At 38.0% G+C, this 23915-nt stretch overlaps 1 protein-coding gene across 1 annotated transcript in view; it reads right to left on the bottom strand.

The window, feature by feature from the left end:
• The window catches only part of NRG3 (neuregulin 3), a 752789-nt gene that overhangs the window by 208744 nt on the left and 520130 nt on the right, over nucleotides 1–23915 (bottom strand). The gene's annotated exons all lie outside the window — the stretch shown is intronic.

The raw sequence follows: 23915 nt of genomic DNA, 5'->3' as shown, positions 1-23915 counted from the left end.
CTTCTGCTGTGTAATAAATGATTTACTATGGATGATAAATGAATATAGTCTTTCATTATGTATGGCATTCATCAGCTATGAGAAAGCTTTTGACTTAATGGAATATGATTTCATATTAAAAGCCTCATATGGCTAGGGCATAGATGAAAGCAACATTCAGAACTTGAAAAACAGAAATGAAAATGAGACCTTTGCTTTATATTATGTCTACTCAAGATTACCATCTCTATAAAAGCTCTTCAGAACTCTCATTGAAAATATCTTTCAGGCACTGGACTTTGAAGGAAAATGTCTGAAAATTAATTGAGAAAGGGCTAAATGAAGTCAGATATGTAGTGTTCAGATATGTAGTGTTACCACTTCAACCTCATCATGACATTGTGAGACAACCTCCCTGATCTTCAAGTGGCCATTTGTTAAAGTTAGAAATTATGATAATAAATGAACCAGCCCTAAAACACACATAGATGAAAGACAGAGATGCAAAACTTTATCACAGAACAAGTAGAATAACTAGATTCTGTGAGTATTATATAACTGGAACTGGATGTGTATAATATTTGCCCAACCCTTTCCATATAGCTGCCATATGCCTTAATTTGGATTTGCTGGCTCCATGGTATTTAAAGAAAGAACATCGCAGATATTCACCCAAATCTTGAGGTGCCTCAGTACTGCATTCATTCAGTACTCATCCATATAAAGCTCCAAGAAAGACTCAAGCTTCTGAGCAACTCAGAGAAGGGATTGTGTCCTCCTCTGTTTCTAAAAGTACCTAGCACATTTTGGGTGCTACCACAATATAAATAATAAATTGCATGCAAACATTCAAACACAAATTGTAGGTTATAAGAATGTTAAGGTTGTAAAAATCAAGCACCCAAAGGTTCAGAATGGCCAGAATCAAAGTTGCCTGCACAAACTTAATTCTTTCCCCTTATGCATATGCATTATGATATGTAGTCTTCAATTACTATTTCTTCTACACAAAATGGGATGATTTTATATAAGGAGATAAAGTATTGTAAATAGAATGCTGCTGTGATGTGAAGGAGTGATCATCACTTTTGAAAATGACCCACAGATTTGAATGCTGAAATATGGAGTTAGGAATACAACTTTAGTCACCCATTTTAAAAAAAAAATCTTGGCCTGAGCACCCAATGGTTAGTTCATTCTGCATTTCCATTCAACCCTTAGCCTGCTGAGACTGCCAGCAGAAAGGTCACTTAGGGGCTAGTCCTCCTCTCATTGAAGCCAGTCGAAAAAGAGTCCCATTGATTTTAGGGGAATTGGATTAGCCTCTTTGTGCTCACTGTAGCATGAGCACTTACCTAGTAGAAACTCAGCTGTCACCATTAACTCATTTCACATAGGCCTCCAGATAGTTATCCGACAACAGCAGTGTTTCTACTGACCTAAGCTGGATTTCAATTAGTTAGCCAGTTAGCCAGGGAGGTCCCTTTACCAACCTCCGGAGCCACAGTGTCACCCCAGATGTCCCTTCTCATTAACTTGATTTCTAAAAAGAATTGGTGCCTCATTTGGAAAGAATAATCAAAAGAGCTCTAGTCATTCCACTTAAAATAACATTTACAACTGACAGATGGTCTGATACAAATGATGCCCTGTCTCTTTATAGCAGGAAATAAAAAATGTCTCTACTACTATATTTTACACAATTAGCACACATCTCACTTTTTATATAAGAATAACTTTACATGCAAAGTAATTGCAAAGACCAATTAGAGATACATTTTCAAAATAAAATTCACTTAGCATATAAAATACAATTTAGAACATAGAACATGCGGGGGTTAAAATCAGAGCAAGCCATTAATTTCAGGTATTTAGACCCAATGGCTAAACGTTCTTTAAAGTTACCAGACTCAATAAAGGAAGAACCAGGAAATAAGGGATCCTGGATAGAATTACTTCATAGAAAGACACAACTGTATGGATGGTATGTGTCAAAAGCAGTCTCTCATGCAAGCATGGATCTACTTTAAGAGTGGCTCTAGAGGGTCTTCATTAAGTCTGCCTAGAGAAATCTTGTGGATAAATGGCCTTACTAGCTAGTCCTGTGGTGCTGCAAATCAATTAGTTGGAGGCTAAAGTGCTCAATTTCAGCTGGATGCAAAGAGTTGGAATAACCCCTGCATTGCTCCAGTTAATTGAAGTTAATTGAATTACCCCAGCAAAAAGCTGGAATAATGCAGTGATGTTTTGGGCACAATGTTCACCATTTTATTTTTTTGATTTGCTCTTTTCTATTAAATTTTGGGGTGAAGAGTTTTCTCTGCAAAGGAATGGGGCTAGAAGAGCTACTTCAATAGTGAAAGGAGCACCAAGAGCAGTGCAGGAGCAGCAGCTGGTTGTGGCTGCAGGAGCAAGTTACCACTTCAACCTCATCATGACATTGTGAGACAGCTCCTGCAAATACATGCAACCCATACACAATAAATTACCAGGAAAAGTAATTGACTGAAGCAGAATTAACACGTCAGAGGCAAAAGAGTGATTTTATTCTAGTACTGAACAAATACTTTTATTAGAATAATGTAAACAGCATTGTCCCTATAGATTCACTGATATTTTTTGAGTCTCTACTTATCGGTTTTTACTGTTTGTGAGTGGATCAGTTTTGGCTGTTCCTAGTGCATTAGACTCATGGTATTGTTTTTGTTCACTGATTGGAAGAATGAAACTTTTCAACAGGAGAATAAGGAATGCGAAATATTGAATTGCAGATAGTGAATAACACAATTCTGATATCAAGTCAGGGACTGACCTGAATTCAAACTATTTTTTTGCAAATACATTCAAGATTATTATTATTAATAAATCTCTTGTTAACATATTAGACACTTCCCCACTGGATATCAGTTTTCAATGCGCTACCATATTTCTAGAGGATAAAACATTCAAGTTACATGTATTATCTATGCTGTGTATAATTTGCATGATTTCTACATATTTATTTCTCTCTGAGCAAAGAACTGACCCATTCTCAAAGACCAAAACTTTTGTGACCAAGATAACATTTGTTTAGCCTGCGTTTACAAATAATAGTCCCGTTTCTCCACAAGTCTAAATCAAATAACTCCATAAAAGCCAATGGAACCATTCTGATTTGCACCAGCTGAGAATATCAGTCGTATTTTGAAGTAGTGTGTGTATTTATTCATTCACTTACAAATCTAAATTATTATTCAGTAATGAAAAACATTCTTGTTAAAGATAATTGTGGCTAATATATGTAGAAAGATTGAGGTTTTCAAATGTGTATAGAAAAGTAGAAAGTACCACATATATATATTTGGTTCCGTTACATCTAAAACTGTCTTTAACATACACTATGTAAGCATTTGAAGGAATCAAAGTGGGATTTAGTGATTCAACATGTGGAGACAAGGGACCCAATTCTTTGTTGACATGTAGCCAGCACAACTCAAAGATTCCACATCATAAGAAATACTCCCCAGTGCATGGGCCATCTCTGAGAGGTGCAAAATTCTCTCTGCTGTTAGGCACTACCAGTGCAAGACCCCATGGAAGGTATTCTGTGTTTAAATGGGGATGGGAGGAAGCATAATTCAGTCACTCTTGTTCTCTGGCTTTCCTCCCGAGCCTCAAAGGCCCATAAGGGGCCATACCAACCGACGCACAACTAAGAGCAGCCTAAGCCTGCACCAGGGGCCCAAGTTGCCTCCAGAAGCCCCAGAATTGGGAAAGTAAAAGCCAATTCCGCTTACTGCCTGCATCAAGGAATGCAGGGATGAATTCTTCCTAGAGACTCAATTCTGTAATGTGCTGAGCTGTCTGGTCTAGATCCATCAAAGAGCCTAAGAACATACTTAACATTAAACATTGACTTCATTAGGACTACTCATGCTTTTAAAGTTAACCACACGCTTACATTCTATGCTGGATTGGGGCCAAAGTATACAGCAAGTTGTAGGACTGAGTGCTAGATGGAGAAATACAAAAGTTCTATCCATACATGACATCCCACGGTCTGGCTTTGCTGACTGACAAAATGCATCCTTTGCCTGCTCTGTTTTTATACTGAAGGCAGCTGCAATAACCAGTATTTCATCAAAAAATTGACCTACATAGAGAAGTGTAACAAGATTCATAACATTACAACTATCACTGATTAGATCTGAGTATTGTTATATAATGCCACTTCTACGGATATAGATTCTTGATTGATTTCACTTGTAAAATAATGGGGGCTGAGTGTGATCATCAGAAAAAAAGCATTTGCCTTACATTTAAGATAAATCTGTAGATTAGCATTGAGGCCTAAGAGAAATAAATGTGTTAGTTTCACCTGAGTTTCTATTACTAATCCACTAAACTCAGCTAAGGGTATCTGATAGTCTCTGTTTATGAAGTTCAGGCTAAAGAAAAGCCACACAGATTGCACTTCTAGCTAGTGATATTGATTCCTGTTGTGGCATCTGCACAAAAATCAACACAGGTACTTCCAGTCTCACTGGTTTTTAGTTTAAAGAAAACAACAAAGAAAGACTAAACATAAAACCTTCATGGAGAGAAAGCACAGTATTTCTCTTGCTCAACTCTGCCCCCTGGCAACCAGATAGGTGACTCACATTTAAAGTTGCAGTACACAGAAAACTGAATTATAGCTATGTACACCACTTTTATGTCAAAATTGATTTAGTGAGGTCTCTTAGATAAAACTCAAATTACATTGCTAGGTTAGGACAGCAAGCCTTAAAATCCCTTTTGCAGGAAGGGATTAATTATTAATTATTATTATTATTTTAGAAATTCAATATTATTCAGTGGAATTCACCCTGCATGACAACTGCATAGTGACAACTGCGTAGTGACAGTCCGGTTTGGCCAATGTACATGGCAGAGGGGCATTGCTGGCACATGATGGCATATATTACATTAGTAGATGTACAGGTGAATGAGCTCCTTATGGTGTGGCTGATGTGCTTAGGACCTGTGATGGTGACACTAGAGTTGATGTGCGGGCAGAGCTGGCAACGGGGTTTGTTGCAGGGATAGGTTCCTGGGTTAGTGTTCTTGTATGGTGTACTGTTGCTGGTGAATATTTTCTTCAGGTTGGGGGGCTGTATGTAAGCAAGGATAGGTCTGCCTCCCAAGGCTTGAGTGAGAAACTGCAGAGCTAGAAATCATCTGCAAACTTGACACAATCAAACTGGGTCTAAACGGGGACTTGGAATGGTTATCTCATTACAAGAAGTAATTATCACTGTTCACACATTCTCACCTCCTAATCAATGGTTGTGAATAGGCCTCAACTACTCTAACTGAATGGACTTTGCTTATATCTACCTTCCCCATTGTTGTTCCTTACCCTTGGATATGTATATATATACCTCCTATGTGATTTCTATTCCTTGCATCTGACAAAGTGGGTTACAGCCCACGAAAGCTTATGCCTGCAGAAATTAAATTTGTTCGTCTTTAAAGTGGTCCAGGACTCTCGTGTTTTTGCTGTATACAGACTAACACAGCTACCCCTCAAAAACAAAATAATTACTGTCTGCCACAGGGTAAAGTTCTGCCTTAGAAGAAGAAGCAGTGCTAGCCTCTTCCCAGTGTGGAGGCTGAGCTGGGCCTTAGCCCCACCTCACCATGATGTTCCACCGCCCCCCCCCCCCCAAAAAAAAAAAAAGCCTTGCCTCCTGTCTAGGTCAGAGGCTGGAAGCCGGAGCAGGCCAGTGCGTGACACAAGCTGCTCACAGGCGGTAAGAGCTGTGAAGGCAGGGGACCCAGTTCCAAGGCCAGCAGAGCCCTCACAGCACTCAGGAGCAACGACCAGTCTGGGCCGCTGTTGGGAGCCCTACACCCTCCACCTGCCCTAAGCGGCGTGTCCTGGTGGGCAGGGACATAGGCCGGGGGCTGCTCTTGGTGCCCCCTGCTCCCCACCCAGGCTTACTCGGATGCTGCTGGTGGAGCTGGGCACCTGGCCAGCAGCAGCCACTCTTTCTGCTTTGCCTACAGAGCTGGACAGGAGAAGCTGCTACGGGAAGGCTAAGGCAAATTTTGGGGTGACTATAGCCCGTGCAAGCTCCCCCTAGTGCCACCCATGCTTAGAAAGGACAAATACATTGGAGGAAGGTTATACAGAAGAAAGGACAGTCCAGTGCTTAGGACTTGGGGCACCTGGGTTCAAGTCTCTTTTCTGTCACAGACTTCCTGTGAGACTCTGGACAAGTCACTTAATCTCTGTGTGCCTCAATTTCCCACCTGTAAAATAGAGATAATAATACTTTACTGCCATAGGAATGTTCTGAGGATAAATACATTAAAGAGTGTGAAGGTCTGTGATGTCTGGTGTATGTGCCTTCCTGTTCTTTTTTGTTTACTGGTTCCTGCTCCCTGAACTCAGTGTTCCAGTTCCTCTTTCTGTGTGTATATATCATGGTTTGTGCATAGCTGCTACATATCTGACTTTTGGACTGTTTTATGCTTTGCTCAGACAGTTGCTGATTTAACCGGTTCATGGTTATTACACATTTTGATTGACAACTTATCTGCAAGTCTCGCTTTCGGTTTGTTTGTTTTTTTTTTTTTTTTTGGTGTTCTGGGATTGTTACTGTAGGATGCACATGAATGCAAGAGGTGTTCAGATATTACTATAATGGGGACAATATAAGTATCTAAGGTACATAAATAACTAAAATACACAGACACACTCACACACACTTTTCTTGAAGAAAGGCAAAGCACATCACAGTTCATTCAGCACGGATGGAAAAAAAACAGGGGTACTTTTCTTCCCTTTTTTCATTATGTGAAAATATCTAGGCCATCTAGGGAAAGAAAGGAAGGTTAGCATGTTTCCACTAACCTCTTCTTTTTAAAAAAAAACACAACTTTCTAAATTTTACCAACTTTATATGATAAAGCAAAGATCTACATTTCCGCCCACTTTAATTAAGGCATGAATTCCACAGAAGCAGAAAAATACATTTATCTGTGCTTGTTCAGTGATGGGAAGCCTCTGCATAGTTCAAAGCGTTAGAGTAATTAGCAACTGAGAAGACTGCTCAGGTCATTTGGAATAAACCCATCTAACGAACACTGGCGATCAAATAAACCATATACATGCAACCTTCCCCACAGTTCCATTGGCTCAAAATATGCAAGCCTTTGCCACCTGGAAGCTAAAGGAGCTCTCACTTACTAGTAGGGCACTTATCGTCTCTTTAAGCTAGACACAGATGGTGGCCAAACCTTGGAAGGTAATTTCACAATTATCTTGCATTGTCAGGAAGTCTGTCCTGATAAGCTGCTAAAATTTCATTCTATTGCCTCTGTTCAGGAGTCATATTAGGGCTTTCCTAAATATTTTGTCTTTCATCCTATCAGTATCTTCAGACATTTATCCTGTCACCCCACAAGACACCTTCTTTTTCAGATAAATTGACTGTTCAAGACATTAGAACAGTACTATAGTAAAACTTAAATACATCAGAGGGATAAATACCAGGGAGGAAGGGAAAGAGTTACTTAAGTGCCAATGTTGACACAAGAACAAATATATAAAGTGGCATCAACAAGTTTAGGCTTGAAATTAGATGGAGGTTTCTATCCATCAGAGGAGTGAAGTTCTGCAACAGCCTTCCAAGGGGACTAGTGGGGGCAAGAAACCTGACTGGCTTCAAAACTGAGCTTGATAAGTTTATGGAAGGAGTGGTATGACAAGGCTGCCTACAATAGCATGTAACCCACCTATGACTGCTAGTAGCAAATGTCTCCAACAGCCGAAAATGGGACACTAGATGAGGAGGGCTCTGAGTTACTACAGAGAATTCTCTCCCAGGTGTCCATCTGGTGGATCTTGCCGACATGCTCAGGGTCCAACTGGCTGCCATATTTGGGACTGGGAAGGAATTTTCCTTCAGGTCAGATTGGCATAAACCCTGCGGGATTTTCACCTTCCTTTGCAGCATGGGGTCAGGTCACTTGCAGGTTTAAACTAGAGTAAATGATAGATTCGCTGTAACATGAAGCCTGTAAATCATGATATGAAGACTTCAGTAACTCAGGCAGAGGTTATGGGTCTGTTACATAATTGGATGGGTGAGGTTTGGTGGCCTGTAAAATGCACGAGGTCAGACTAGATGATCATGATGATCCCTGATGGCCTTAAAGTCTATGAGTCCATGCATCTGTAAATGGAATATAAATCTCGCCGTATATCAACTGCACCATGTCAGCATTCATTATTCTAAAGATTCATTGTTGTTCTAAACCTAGATAGCCCTATGCCAACTTTGCTAATTATATCACTGTGAAATAATTCATGAATTCCCCTAAACATCAGTAAAGAGATCAGTAAACGCAGCTTGTCTCCTGGTTTGCTCTTGTAAATAGTAATTTACAGCTTGTTTTTGTTGTCTTTTATATAACAACTATTACCTTCACTCTTTTGTTCCCCCACCCCTCTTTGCAAAAGTTTATTGACAGTGATTTCCACAAACAAGACTTTCACCAGCCAAACATGCTATTGAAAGGATATAATTCTATTTTTTTTAATTGAAGATAGCCTTTGGAAAATTTGTGTTTATTTATGTGCTTATTTAATAGTTTATTTAATCTTCCTGGCATAAGAATCATAGAAATGAAGGGCTGGTAGAGACCTTGAGAGGTTATCTAGTTCACCCCCTGCACCGTGGCAGGACCAAGTATATCTAAACTATTCCTGATAGGTGTTTTTCCAACTTGTCCTTATATATTTCAAATACAAAGCCAGAATTATGGTTGTAATGGGAGAGAAAGAATAATTCAAACTGATTTTTAGCACTGTGTTACACTGTTCTGTAGAGAAAGCCAGGGAAGGGAATAAGATATGATAACACAATGTGTCATCTTGTCCACATGAGGAGGCAGAATTAATAGTCCGTCAGCCCCCCATATGTCCTATAGGAAAGTTTAACTGATCGGGGGGAAGGGGGAGATTTTGTCCCAGTATCCCCAACAGTTGTAGTGGGAAAAATAGCTGACACCTGACAGTTGCTTTAAGGAAGCTGAAAAAGTAAATAAAATAAAATGTAATGGGGCGGAGGAAATAAATGTAGTTTTCTGTAAACTAACTTTTTTATTTACTTAATTGAGAGTTGGGATTGATCAGGATTTGTATACCAAAAAAATCACTTGTACTTGAGATCTGGTGCTCCTCTACTTTTACTGAATAGCCATTAAACACTCACTTGGGATTCCTTCATAAAATGGATAAGTTTGACTTGATACACAAGTTACCACAATACATGATAGAAATCAAAATAGCAGTTAACCCTCTCAGAAGTTAGCACTTAGAATTAACCCGTTAGTTAACGTATTCAAATATAATACTATGCAAATATTCCCAAGACAGTGTTTCCCCCCTTTATGGGCTTAATGAACTGGTCACAGATTATACAATCAACATTTTAAATGAATGCATGTATCTCACTAACTTACTCTGCTCTAAACTTATTTTGGAGTTAGAATAAAGCAGTTAGATAAAACCCAACTTTTTAATGGAAATTTCTCTTTTATCGTGGTCTAGAGAATACTTAGTCCTACCATAAGTGCAGGGAACAGGACTGGATGATCTCTGATTCTGTGGTATTTTTTTAAAAGACACAAAATATTTACATAGGGAATTTTATACCCTGATCCAACAAAGACTAAATTACTATTATAAAATCTCAAGGCCAAAATTTAAAAAATGGGTGCCTAACTCTGTATTCAGGCATTTTCAAAATTGCTCAGCACCCAACAGCTGTCATGGTTCTGTTGAAAATTATGACCACTCCATTTAGGTGTCTAACTATAAGTTAAGCACGTTTGAAAATCTTATTCCTAATAAATAAACTATAAAAATAATGAAAATCATAATATTTATCTAGTCAAAATGTCAGTATAGTGATGCCTTTATGACATATTCCAAAGCATGTAGGATCTACTCTCTTGAAAAATTATACTACCTAATAAACTTTATATCTAGGCTTGGCTAATTTAAAAGTCAGGAAGGTAAGCCTTTTTGTACACTTGAAATCAATAGATTTTTCAAGTGTCTAAACCTTGATGGTAATTGCATAGGCTCAGTTTTTAAAAGTACAAAATTGCAAACCTCATCATAATCTAAGAAAATGTATTTCTTGGTCTTAGGTATAATGTAAAGTTTTGCTGGATGAAAAATATCAAATTGTGCTTTTATTTTAACAAACTCAGCTGTAAGAGATTTAAACCTTAATCTATGTGTTTGTCTCTTGAGCCATATCAGGAAAAAATTAAACCCATAAATCCTGATATGTAATTCTTTTTAATTCTATTTTGAAAATTCTATCGGAGTCACAGAGAAAGTTAAAAGTAATGTTAAAAAGTTCTGCACATCTCTTGCAGTTTAGCACTCTCTTGGCTCATATTACATGAGAGGGAGACAATTAAAATGCCCTTTGTTTGACAATATAGGAGTCAAATTTCACACTCAACAGTTCTTCTAATAATTGTGTCCTACTTTAAAGTTCATTACTTGCATCTTGGAGGCCCTGGACTATTCTCCAGAGTCTCCAATACCTACACCAATATATTGGGCAATACCTTGGAACTATTTAGTTCCAGGTGGATTGGCTCCTTTTCCTTTAGTTTGGCAGATTGATTCCCCCTCATCCCTAATCTGTTCCATAGAAGTCTTAAAATCTTAGGGAAAATAATGTCCAATTTCTAGTCCTGTTTTTTACATGATGTTTAATGTAATAACTTCCTCACTGCATGCCAAAGAAGTCAAACTAGCAGATAGACTGGACCTGCAGAAGTGGGATAAAGAGCCTCAAAAGTTAATACAACCTCTGAGAGTCCTGATCACCTCCACTAACTTCACAAAGCACAAATGTATCTAGCTGTAGCTATTGCCTCAACATTTCAGACGATTTATGCTTATTTGGAACAAAGCATAAAAATTCATCCAGGAAAAATTAAGAACAAAAATCTAAGTCTATTGTCAATGCCAACATTTAATGGATCACCAGCCTAATAAAACAGAGAGGGGAATAGTACCCCCACAGAAACATCTTGGTTCTCAAGAACACTATTCCTTCCTTTCAAAAACAAAAAACAAAAACAAAAAAAAAAAGGCTCAGACATGCCATGATATATTAAATCACAGTCCATCATAAAAAGAGGTATTTACTAAAGAAAAGAACTATAATCTAGAAATACAAATAAGCAGGCTTCCACACAGCTTGAATTTCAGCTTTGTCCCCTATGTTTTGAAGGAGACCTACCTTGCCTAAAACGCTATACAGCACACACCAAAAAGGTTAGGTCCCTCAGTTCTAAATCACAATGATGAGGTCTCCAGGGATGGGGCCTTCAGGATCCCCAAAAAATGGCCTTCAACAATTACAGAGGCTGATAAATGCTAGGACATTCAATCTAAGCTCTTTCATTTATGGATAACATTCTCAAAGAGCAACGGCCTAGGAGACAAATATTAAAATTTAAACCTAAATCAACCATGTAGGTGACATCAGTGGGGGTGGGCCAGGCTAAGCACTTCAGAAGCAGCAGTTCGCTTATTTTTTTATATTGACCCAGACAGCTCTGATATTTTTCTCCTCAAGAACACACAGCACAACTTCTTCACAGCATAACAGTTTTACAATAATTATTGATAAGGCATGGGGGGAAATAGGCCATATCCAGTAGAAACAATATATTACTTCAGCTCTTACCCAAACTTCAAACAACAACAAAATTGAGAACAAATTTTAAAAAAAAGATTTTATCAAAACAGGCCTCAGTTTTGTGAGCATTCAGAGCCTGTTGAAACATTTAATCAATAATAAAATAATAATTTAAGAAATAAAATAGCAGGAAGAACATTCAGTGCTTACTCTCCTGTTGGACCAAAAATCACTCATCTGGGTCTTGGAGACCCTTGTATGTCAAAATTGGGGGAAACCCCCACATGGAATGCATTGAAAATGGCCTTTATTGTAACCAGTGAACTATAAAACTATGAAGAAGTTAAAACTTTCCTAGATCCAAAATCACACGATGCAGTACTTGTGTTGGGGTTTAGCCCACCCCCTGATCAAACACATTTTTTAAAAAGCTGCATGCTACACAGGTGTCGGTGTCTAACTGACTCCATGGTTACACAACGGAAATAGATAGCAACAGCAACAATATAAAAGGCACAAACATATCAAAGTGGCAGTAAATGGTCTACTACTCTGAACAAAGTGGAGCGCATAGATGACCCATATTAGGGACATACAACATTGTTACACTTTGCATATTTATTTTCCCCAGCAACAACAAGTCTGCTCCAGCAACAGTATCTGTCAAGTGTAGACTTGCCATAAAAGGTATCTGACAACTGCAGCTTCCCCAGAAATTCTTACTAGTGTAGGATTCCCAGAAAATCAATTTGACAGTGTTATATTCAAAGAAACTCAATTTGTTGGACAATTATGATAATACATCAGGCAAATGTTATCTGGGGTCTAATAGACCCTCCACCCCAACTCTTTGTTTAAAAAAACCAAAAACCACTGCAACTATGATGATAAAAACAATGCTGAAAGATTCATATAACCACATCATAACTGCTGCTTCAAAATAAAAAACAGTCTGATGCTTGAATACCTGCATCATTAATTTGGGGTCTAACTGACCCTAATATATTTTAAGTGACTTTTTTCATTACACTAATACCACAACAGGTATGCAGACAGAAAACAACGGTAACAGGTCGTCCAAACTGTAGTTTGAGAATATTTAAAGAAAGAGGTAGTGTTTGCCAATCCTATTCTATTTAAATTTTTGTATGTATTTGGGATAAGAGACATTTCCAGAGACCTTGGAAGTGCTTTCATTTTCCCCATTGGCTAACCTAATGGGGTCTAACCTTTTTAGTGACTTTATTGCTGCACAAAACCCACAACAGGTGGGATGATTAACAAATTGCACTGATACAGGACATCCGAGTTCAACTCTTGCTTCTGCCACAGTCTTCGTTATGCCTATCACCTCATCATCTTTCTGTTCCTCGGTTCCCCAGCTGGGGATTATAACAACAACGGTTCCTTTTCTCCTACCCTTTTACTGTCTTGGTTGCTTAGATTATAAACTCTTTGGGACAGAGGCCCATTACAACCAGCTAACATGTTTTCAAATGTATTAGCTTTGTCTTGCCAAGGATTTTTTAGTCATGTTTTGCTAACTCCATGGAGCAAACAGATTAAAAACCACAACCATCAAGACCTAAACATGGGTTTGTACAGTGTCTAACACAACTGGGCCTTAGTCTCAACTGGAGCCATTGCAATTGGGGCTACTGAAAATGTAAAGAACCACCACCGGCAACAGCAGCAATTCACCATCAGTTCCTAAGTGATGATCAAGGAGAAATTATTAAAATATACAGGACTAGGGTTTAAAAAAAATAGGATGCATTACAAAATGTTTTCCTTTGACAGCTGAATGCTAGGCCATTTGTATGGGATTCTTGCTGACTATGCATGACATTCAGAACAGTTCTCAGTTGTGAATACACTTGATTATTGAGGCTACAGGGTGTTTTCAGCAGGGAGGAGTTTAAAACAAAATGTCATTTCTGGGCTGTTGGGGTTCTAGAAATGTTTGATTGCTTTATCTCTGCTAGTAAGTTTTCAACCTATCAATTATTCCACAGAAAATTTCCTCCACGCCCCCACTTCTGTGTGATAGCATTTGGGGATTGTTGACCCTTTTATCCTAGTTTGATTGCTACGGTTAATCATACCATGGAAAGATGAAAAAGTGGAAACAAAGGAGAAATCAGAGACAAAGGAGAAATGTTAGAAATGCATATGGCTCGAAAAAAGAACTTTACAACAAAACAGATGGTTATAAAAAAGAAACTGTTCTCAAGCGTGGCTGACGTTATACTAATTAGACTATCAGAAGGCACCTACAGAAAATAATTTCATTACAATACTAGGATTTCTAAAACCTTATATTGGCTTCTGCTTTCCAACAATCTCTGTCAAAAGCTTAGTGTAATTTTATTCATCAAACAAGAGAATTTTTCTTTAAAAAAATAAATATATGGCCATAACTTCTTTTGCATCTCCCAGCTGGCTCAGGATATGCATTCGTTAGCTTCAGTACAAGAAAAGGGGTTGGGAGACTTAAAGAAATCATAGAAGTGAAGCAACACTAGCTAGAAGAGAGAGTAGAGCAGGGAAATTTGCATACTTCATCGCAAACATCTGTTCTCATACATTTCAATCCAGGCTTGCAACACTCTTGGTATTTGAGTCCTAAACCTCTCTTGAGAAGACAGCACGCATTATATAAAATTTGGCAGCGGTGTTGCACTGGAGATAAACATCCACTAGGGTCTAGGCTGAGATCAAATTCATTTTTCACTTGAACACTACCCCCTGCAGCTGGCAGAATACAGACCCAGATTTTATTAACTTTTCTACCACTACCCCACGGGTGCCCAGAAGCTGTCAAGTCAAAGGCTGGGGGAAAATGAGAGGGTGGAGAGAGTCTGGGGGAGAAAATTTCCATGTGGATTGTCTTGCAGTTTCTTTATAATTTCAAAGCAGGAAAGGGGTTGGCCCCTTGTAGAATTGGCCTCAGGGCTTGCCCCCAAACCTGGCAGATCCCACAGAGGCCCTGAGCTTCTGCACTAGCTTGACCTCTAATGACATTCCTCCAGCACCATCTTATTCACCTGGGATTGGAAGGAGAATTATACTTATTTCCCAACCTCCCCTCACTACTCTTTCCAGCCACCTTTGTCTCCACACGCCCTCTCTCTGGGCAGACCCTGGATCTACATAATAGAAGGAGTCAATGCTGCAGAAATGACTGACCTCTCCTTCTGCATGGAAGGGAGTTATCTGTGTGATGGGTCCCCGCCATACATGGACCATCGTAAGCAGGTGGAGGGGCCAGTGGGAGAAGGATGACATGGGCATATATGTTATTCTGATATCTTAGACACCTTAGTCGTGGCTAATGAGCAAGGAAGGAAAACTTCAAATTGAGATTGAAAAACCATTTGAATAATTACTGTTCATTCTGGTTAAAATAAAAGTTATGTAACGCTTGAGTGTTAACATGTCACACAAATACTCTCTGCAAGCCCTCTGCATTGCATTAAACACAGCCCGTTTTCTCACCCATACCCAACTCTTTGCAATGCTCTCTGAAAATTCCTTCAAACTACACATTGACCCTATGAAAGCTTAAATTGATATTACATCATGTAGCACAGTTGCAGCAATCGCTACAAGGTTCATATGAATCACTTATTGATGACTTTCTGAATTTAATTGCACTTGTCCTTTTTAGTGTCTTTTTCTTCTCCCAGCCTAGCTCATCACATATATTTAAATAATAGGGATGACGCTTATTAAATTCCATTTTCAAAGGATAGTATTGCCCCTATGACAGAATTGACATTCCACAAAAGTTGCCATCTGGTGGTAGAATTTCAGTTAATTAAATCAGTATTTCAAGACTTCTGACCATCTGGTAAGATGTTAGAAATTCCCTTTCTGCACGCAGAGGAAAATCTGCAAGACTGAGCTGCTTGTACTTGGGAGTGGGCTGCATCTTGAAAGAAGCTAGAGGTGCACACTTGGAGAATCCATGCCAAATAGTCTAACAATCTTTTTCTAAATATTTGCTATCAACCAGAGGCAAAGAAACATCATAATGTAGGCTGAATTTAGCCCACAGTCTCCTTTAGGGCTGACTCTGTGGCAAGCCAAGACTATTCTATTGCTCTTAAAAAGCCTACAATTAAATAGATGAGACTCTACTGATGAAATAAAGATCAACACTTACAACATGGTCTGTTCCTATTCTTCTCACTGGGGCAAATCCTGCTCCCTGCTCCCTCCTCCACGTACGTCCAAGACTATGTGGCAGTACAAATAGTGCAGTTCCACTGCTCATGGAAGGAGGCCAGGACTCTATGAGCATGACAGCACGGTTCTGTATGGCCTTCATACGTAGCCACACACAGGTGGGATTGGGGCAGAAGGGGGAGAGGAGCAAAGGTGCAATCAAACAGATTCTATATGCAAAGCCTCAAGTCCCCTTTCCCACCCATTCTCAGATGGGAATATTAAAGCCACAAAGATTTTTCCAACCACTAGGATCGATTAACCAGACCCACTCTCGAGTCAAATTCCTTCCCCCTTTTCCCTGCAGACGTCCCCAGTGCCCAACACAGTTGGATCTATTCAATTACAAACAGATTGCTTATGTGTTTGCAGGATACATCACATCTTTCTCCTTATTTCACATAAATAGTAGCCCTCGGCAAGCAGGATAGGAAGCCTAAGAGAAATAATTAGAACAATAGAGGAAAGTGAAAGACGTGTTTGTCTTTTTGTCATTTTGTTGTTGTGTTGTTTTGTTTTTAGTAGCTGTGTTTGGATTTTTTGGTTGTTTTTTTCTTATGATCTTATTTTAGATCTTAGTAAACATATATTTCATATATGTAAATAAAAATAGAGATTACTCCGCTGTCTACAATTTTACTTCACTTTTATACACCTATGTTTGTAAACACAGATCCTGTGGCATTTTAATACATGCATGATTACTCTTCCAGAAGAGGACAATTGTTTGTTCAAACTATTTCAAAACTCTGAACACGTGTCAGACTTTGCAACATTGCAAAGACTGTAAACTAGTGTCACATGCAGACTTTTCTGAAACATTCAGAAAAATCCCCACTCTCTAGTTCACCTCTAGGCACCAAGATTCAGATTAGGTACCTAAATATGTATGTGAATTTTCATAGGTTGAGCACTTCAAACTCCAACAATAGTCAATAGGAGTTGCTGGTACTTAGCATCAATCAATTCTGCTACGTGCTGAGCACACTGACCATGATCCAGCAGAGAACTTAAGCACACGCTTAATTTCAAGTATATGTGTGTGGTTGCACTGCCTTGTATTAGCCTACACATGTGCCTAAAAAAGATAAGCACATGCTTAAGTGCCTCACTGGATCAAAGGCCAGAACGCTCAAGACTTTGCAATACTAACCCCATTCAAAATAAGTTTCTAAGGGTGAAATCCTGGCCCTATTGAAATCAATGGCAAAGCTCCCACTGACTTCAGTGGGAACAGGATTTCTACCAGGTGTCTAAGGCTGAGCATGCAAAAATTGAGGCATCCAAAATAGGAGGCTCTATATTAAAGTTTGTAAATATTTTACATTCTACATTGTATTAACAGATAATATTTGTAAAGAGATAATGTTTTGAAGACAGTAAAGAGCAAGGAAGAGATAAGGTTGAGTATTTAACTTTAGGAAATGTCTGACTTTTGAGTACTTGATTACTGAACTTTAAAGCTGAATTTCAATATATTTTCAGTAACCACAAAGAAAAAAATTGGAAGATGGAATTGTAGTCTCATAACTCAGAACCTATTATGGTTGCACAGATTCTAAATTCCTTGATCTGGAGTTCATGAACACAGCTGTCCCTAGCCAAGGCTTTCTGAATACAACCATGATTAAACTGGCTACCAGCTATCAGTTGACCATAATTTATTAGACAAATTTTTTTGAGGCTGAATTTTTTTTTAACATATTTGGATTCTGCCCAAAAGCAAATATTTTGTAAAGCTTGAACAAAATTTACTCAGCTGTTTTGGACATTCTTAGATTTTCAAAACAACTTTTTTTCTATTCAGGCACCTAAATGAAGTGGTTAGTTTTGCAAAAGTGCCAGTGATTACTAATAAATAAAATATGTAACAACACTACTGACCATTTATGTTGCAGTTGAGATGTTTGAAGCACTGTACAGACATTAACTAGTTAATCCACACAACACCTTTGTGACATATGGGTAAGCATTATTAACTTCACTTTACAACTGGGGAATCTGAGACAGAGAGATGACACAACTCACTCACATCTATAGGAGTCAGTGGCACAACCTGGATTTTAACTCAGGAATTTTGAAAAGCTTTGAATAGCTCAACAAACAACAAATTATGGAATTATGAAACTCACCTCTTGTAACTGGGAGTAGGTGCTCAACTGGTGTAAATTGTAATAGTTCCATTGTCTGCACTGGAACTGTAACAATTTACACTAACTGAGGATCTGTCCCCTGGTTCAGAGGGCTATCACAATGCCTATGTTACCACTTAAGTTCCATTAAGTCCACATTACCATTTTTGTTACATTTAAGTCTTAAATGCTGGCCTTTCTTTCTACACAAGTAAAAGGGAAATAGCACTAAATGCTAACATACTTTTCACCATTTCTAGTATTTGCTTGTTTTTAGCATTTCATTTAGCTTAGACAATTGAAACAGGAGTCTTATTTCTTGTTTATAGACTAACCAGTTTTGCTTTCTGGTTCTCTCACATTAAGGCTCTTTCTTGATGGACATAAAAGGAGGGAGTTTTTCAATCATGTTAGCTCAACACAATTGAAAAGTTCTGTCCAGATGCAAGCTAACACACTTCATGAAACCATGTAATCAGACAGTGCTTTGACTGAGGACCTTCCTTAGGCTAAACATGGTCAGCTAACACAGTTCTAATTTACAGTTAGTCTGCACCTTGATGGAGCTTTTAAATCAGGTTAAACCAACATGACTGAAAAAGCACACATCAAGACAGGGCCTAGGAATATGTTGAGTTATTTCAGTTTAAACTGCAGGAAAAATTGATAGTATGCTTTTAAAATAGACTTCCATTCACTGGTAGAGTTAAAAGAAAAGTTCCATGGAATTTCTTTTGTTGACAGTGGTCTTTATAGAAGCTTGTTTACAAAACTCCATTTTTGGGCTTGGTACTTGTAATATTAAGTTTCATATGCTGGCAATTTACGGCTCTGATCATGTATTGGGTTCTATTAGCATGGACTCCTATGCCAATCACTAAGTCAATGGGACATTGCATAGGTTCAAAGAACAATATTAGCGAATCCTGATGCAAGATTCGTGTTTATGTCAGTATCCAATTGCACTTGTGTCAGACCCTGCCCAACACAGGAGTGTGAAGAGATGTATTGTACTGAATGTTAATCATGGAAATCCCAGGTAGCAGACATAATCTATGGTGAAAGCTTGTAGCATCACTTTAGGTACAATTTGAGAAGCTTTGCAGAGTTGGTTGAATAATAACACTGTTATTCTTACAGAAAAATCATATCTAAAAACGCCTGAAGCAGGGTGGAGTTCTCCTTTCTGTATGCAGAGAAAGGACCATCTGGATCTGTTCTGGGTGGCCACCTTGTTAATTCACCTGATTGCAAACTGTTACCCAACCATTCCACAAATTTATTTTCAGTTATTTATTTCTTATTATTATTTAGGGGTTTTTTATTATTCATTTATTTTCAGTTATTTATTTTTCAGTTATATAAAAAAATGCAGTTGTGATTCTTAAAATAAAAAAAATGAAAAAAAATAATGACTGCAGAGGGATTTTTTGTCTGGCTGCTTGGTTTTTCATGATACTAAAATACTTACTGTTCTTTCATTAACTTTGAATTACAAGGGAGAAATCTCTGTGATAGCTTAGATAGGCATGAAAGAGGGTTATTTGTGCACATGTGGAATGTGGGAAACCTTCTTCTTATCTAGCATGATTTTTCTCTCTAGTGGCTTTCATCTCATATGTGGATGTCATTTATCTTCCATATTACTAATTGTTTTAAAGTTCATTCCATGCCCTTATAGGAGCCAATCCGGGGAAACAAAGTCCCATGATAATTCACAGGACTGGAACAGTGTGAGCTGCAGTATGGCAAGCTTTCCCACACACATCTACTAGTATGTCTAGTCTTAATTTGGAGGACACTGCCCTGAATATGTAACCTGAAAAATACTTATATTGAAGTGTTATATGCTGTTATGGCAGAGGGTAAAAAAACTACTTTGTCAATAGATAAAATATACCCCTGAAATTATCACTTTTTCAAAAAAAACCCACCTGTTATAGATCTGAAATTCCCATTTCATCCCATCTCCACTTAAGGCAGTTATCCTTAAGAACATAAGGACAACCATACTGGGTCAGACTAATGTTCCTTCTAGCTCAGTAGCCTGTCTCTGACAGCGGCCAGTGCCAGATGCTTCTGGCAATTGGAGTTTTAGGGACAACTAGAGCATGGGGTTGCATCCCTGACCATCTTGGCTAATAGCTATTGATGGAGTTATCCTCCATGAACTTATCTAGTTCTTCTTTCAACCCATTTATACTTTTGGCCTTTACAACATCCCATACCAATGAGGTCCACAGGTTGTCTATGACAAGACAAGAGATTTGAACAAAGCTTTTGTCAGTGTAAAAATTCTCTTTCTACCATTAATAAGTAAATATATTTTGTTATGATTTTAAAAAATCATTCATGGAATTTATGTGGGTGAGCAACAGAGCTAGAACGAAATCATCCAAGATGCATTGCTTTACTGTGTGAGTTTGGAGGGGAGACAGGGGGTGGAGAGGACATTTACTGTGGGGTTGGCTTTGAGTTGGATACTCCAGAGCCAGAGTAGCACCTGGATGTAGTACATGCTCTCTGCACTTTACTCCAGTGCAAACAATGGGTATATGTCCACAATCTAGCCCTAAGTAAATTGCCCAAATAAACCAGCAGCAGAGTCAGGAACAGAGAGCAGATCTTTTGACTCAGTCACGTATTTTAATCATGAACAGGGCCTGATCCATTGTCCACTGAGGATAAAGACTACATCAATGGGCATTTATTTGGCAGTAACTTCACCAGATACTCAATGTTTACATTTTTTTCAGAAATAGTTTTCCTGTGATTTTGGTGGTTGTTTTTGGCTCAAATCAGCTCTGATCTTCTCCAAATTGCTGTGCAAAATTCCAGCTCTCCCGATATGAATGAACATTGTTAGACAATCGATGGCAAGTTCCTTATTAAAATGATACTAATGTTTCACTGTAGCGCATGGGTCCTTTACATCCACTTCATTTCTAGTTTTATTACTGCAAATTTGCAGGTATTAGGAAGAATGTGTATTTTGAACTCCATTTACATGATGTATGCCCAACAGATTGTAAATTAACAACACTAATAGGAGACCCGGGGCAGGAATATATATTTAGATTTGACTTGGCTCTGAGCATTTGTAAGATAGGCATCTTATTTTCAAGTGATAAATTGTACCTTAGGAAAGGAAAATAAGAATAACGTGTTTGGCCAAATTTCTTTTCCCATCATCCATACCCAGAAATGGATTGCAAGCAGAGATGCACCATGTTTTACTGACAAAAGACAAGGTTAAGTACAAATCAAAATAGAAATGACATCCTATTAGTGGGATGAGAAGGCATTTTAAATAATATACTTCTAGGGTCAAATCCAAACCACACCAAAGTCAACGGAAAGACACCCATTGACTTCAGTGGGCTTTGGATCAGGCTCTAAAATGCAGGATTATGATGAGAATTATGCCATGGTTGTAGTGCATGTATGCACTAATCCATGGACAAATCATAAATGTGTCAGTTAGAAGATTGAAAATCAACTCTAGACTCAGAGAAAACAATTAATCTATAGGGGCTCATCAATAAGGACCTATGGTAATGCTGAACAGTTAAAATTGGACAGATGCATTTTCCTGTGGTGAGAATGATAATCTTTTCATCAAAATTTCCAAGTGAAACTTTCAACCACTTGTTGTTATTTAATTATGGACATCAAGGGATATAGAGTGAAATTATCCCTTGTGCAAAGAATCACTATAAAACATATCTGGTGCTTAAAACTCAAAGTAAAATTTAAGTAGTTCATTAAGTAGTTGTGCTGGCCTATTGAATAGGAGCAAATTCCACACACACAGTGAACAAAAGGGAAATACGCTGATTGGGAAATTTTACCGTATCATCTTCATCAGTTATATTATATAAAAGATTACTACTCCCTGCATAATTTTTGTTTTGAATAGACTTTTTCAGAAAATATTTCACAAGGAAATATTACAATATAACACATTAAAACAACGATGTTTTAAAACTCTATTTAAAAGTTAACAGGAAGGCTGTTAATAATGGTGCCATGAGATAGACGCCTTCACAGGACCACACTTATTGATTTGTCTAAGGCAGCTGACTGAGAGTTGATCATGGTTTACTTGCTGAGGAGATGAAATGTTTGGGTTTGTCAGCAGGTGTGTTAAATTGAATGTGCTCATATCTCCCTGATAGGAAGCAGTTACTCATGCTTGCTGGCAAACAACTGTGACTGCCGTGTCACCCTAGGGAATCACCTCCCAGTCCCTTTGCTGCTTGCTTATTTATGTTTACGTTTCCCAGAAGATTTAAGAGATTATTGACCATCAGCTGCCAGAAGCATAAGTCTGTGTGGATGATATGGTTATGCATAAAGAACTGCCAGGTTTATTGATTAGATTTTAGTGTTTTTGCAAAGTGAAGCTGATAAAATGCAACAGTGGTTTTGGAGTAATTGTTTAGTCCTCAATAAAAGAAAAAAAACCCCCATGATTTATGCTGTTTTTTGAGATCTGAAATAAATAGGCACTTTTTAAAAAGCTAGTAATGTAAATATTTGATTGTTTTCTCTTTGCTGCTGTTAGCAATTTCCATCGATATGTCATTTACAAGAACCAGCAAACTCTTACTTCTGATGCCCATTGTTAAACTCCGGGAGTTTTAGTGTGACAAAAATAGCTAACAAATTAATTCAGTTTATGGAAAACTCAGTCATAACATGTGTTACAACATATGAAGGTGATGATTGTATGGAGCTAATTAAATACACAAAGAGCATTTCATCTGTTTGCATTTAATTTTTTCATATTAGTCCGACAGAATGTCAGCCTTAACTTGACATGCATATTTTATTCTTTTTTTAAACAAAACAAATATTGTGAATGAATGTGCTCAAGAATGTGAAGGATTAAAATTCCATGGCCTCTTTTCTTTCATCAGTGAGAATTCAATCCTGAACCATGCACAACCTTAAATTGACTCCCATCTCTGTGCTAGCTACAATACAACCTTTAAAGTTGTGACATACTGTTCTTTGAATAATACAGGTTGACTTTTCTTCATTCTTAGAAACACATATAGTATGTTGTAAAATATCTTCTAATACTTAATGCTATAATAATTGCTTGGAATTTTCAGCCAGGATCCATCAGTGGGAGAGAAAATTTTCTGTCTACCTTTTCAGTTAAAAATGAGGACACAACCACCTCTGTGGCACCATTCTCCCTCTCAGCCACAGAGGCCTTTCCTTGCATAGGAAAGAGGGTGGCGGGTTGATATGCATTACCCAGCTCAAGACCAACAGCGAATCCATACAAAAAGTAAAACAGACCAGGGCTCTGCATGGTGGAACTTCATTTCGTGGGGAGTTTTAGGGGCAGCCACCTATCCTGGATTCTCTGGAAGCCTGGCTCCACCAGAGCTTTCAACAATTAAATACCATGATGTCCTTATTGGGTCAGAAAGGGTATCACATAAAGAATCTAAGATTACTTTTAAAATGTTTTTGACTATACTTAGGGATGGGAAAGATGCTTGGTGAAAACCTCAAGTCTGGATATATTTGCCTTTTCTTCTATCATATCAATATTCTCAAAGTATCTTACAACTAGCATATCTTCATGATTATTGTACCAGAATGAGAATTCTGGGACAAACCTATTCAGTCAGAACACAGAGTTTGAAATATATTCTCTTGGTAGGAGATCTAGATTGCATTATCAATTACTTTTGAAGGGTTGGGATTTTTCTCACCTCACACACTTTCATATATGTTCTTGCATTTAATAAACCATATCATTGCATCTAAACATAATAGCATTATCAGCCAGTGTCAAGTTAATGCCTTTTTATTGTTTGGTGAAATCTCTAACCTAATCTTATAAACA

The sequence above is a fragment of the Emydura macquarii genome, unplaced genomic scaffold (assembly GCF_026122565.2).
Source record: "Emydura macquarii macquarii isolate MOO-44397 ecotype Brisbane River unplaced genomic scaffold, CSIRO-AGI_Emac_v2 contig_1390, whole genome shotgun sequence".
Classification (NCBI taxonomy): Eukaryota; Metazoa; Chordata; order Testudines; family Chelidae; genus Emydura; species Emydura macquarii.
The sequence above is the reverse complement of the archived record's forward strand: the minus strand, read 5'-3'. Positions and strand labels throughout refer to the sequence as shown.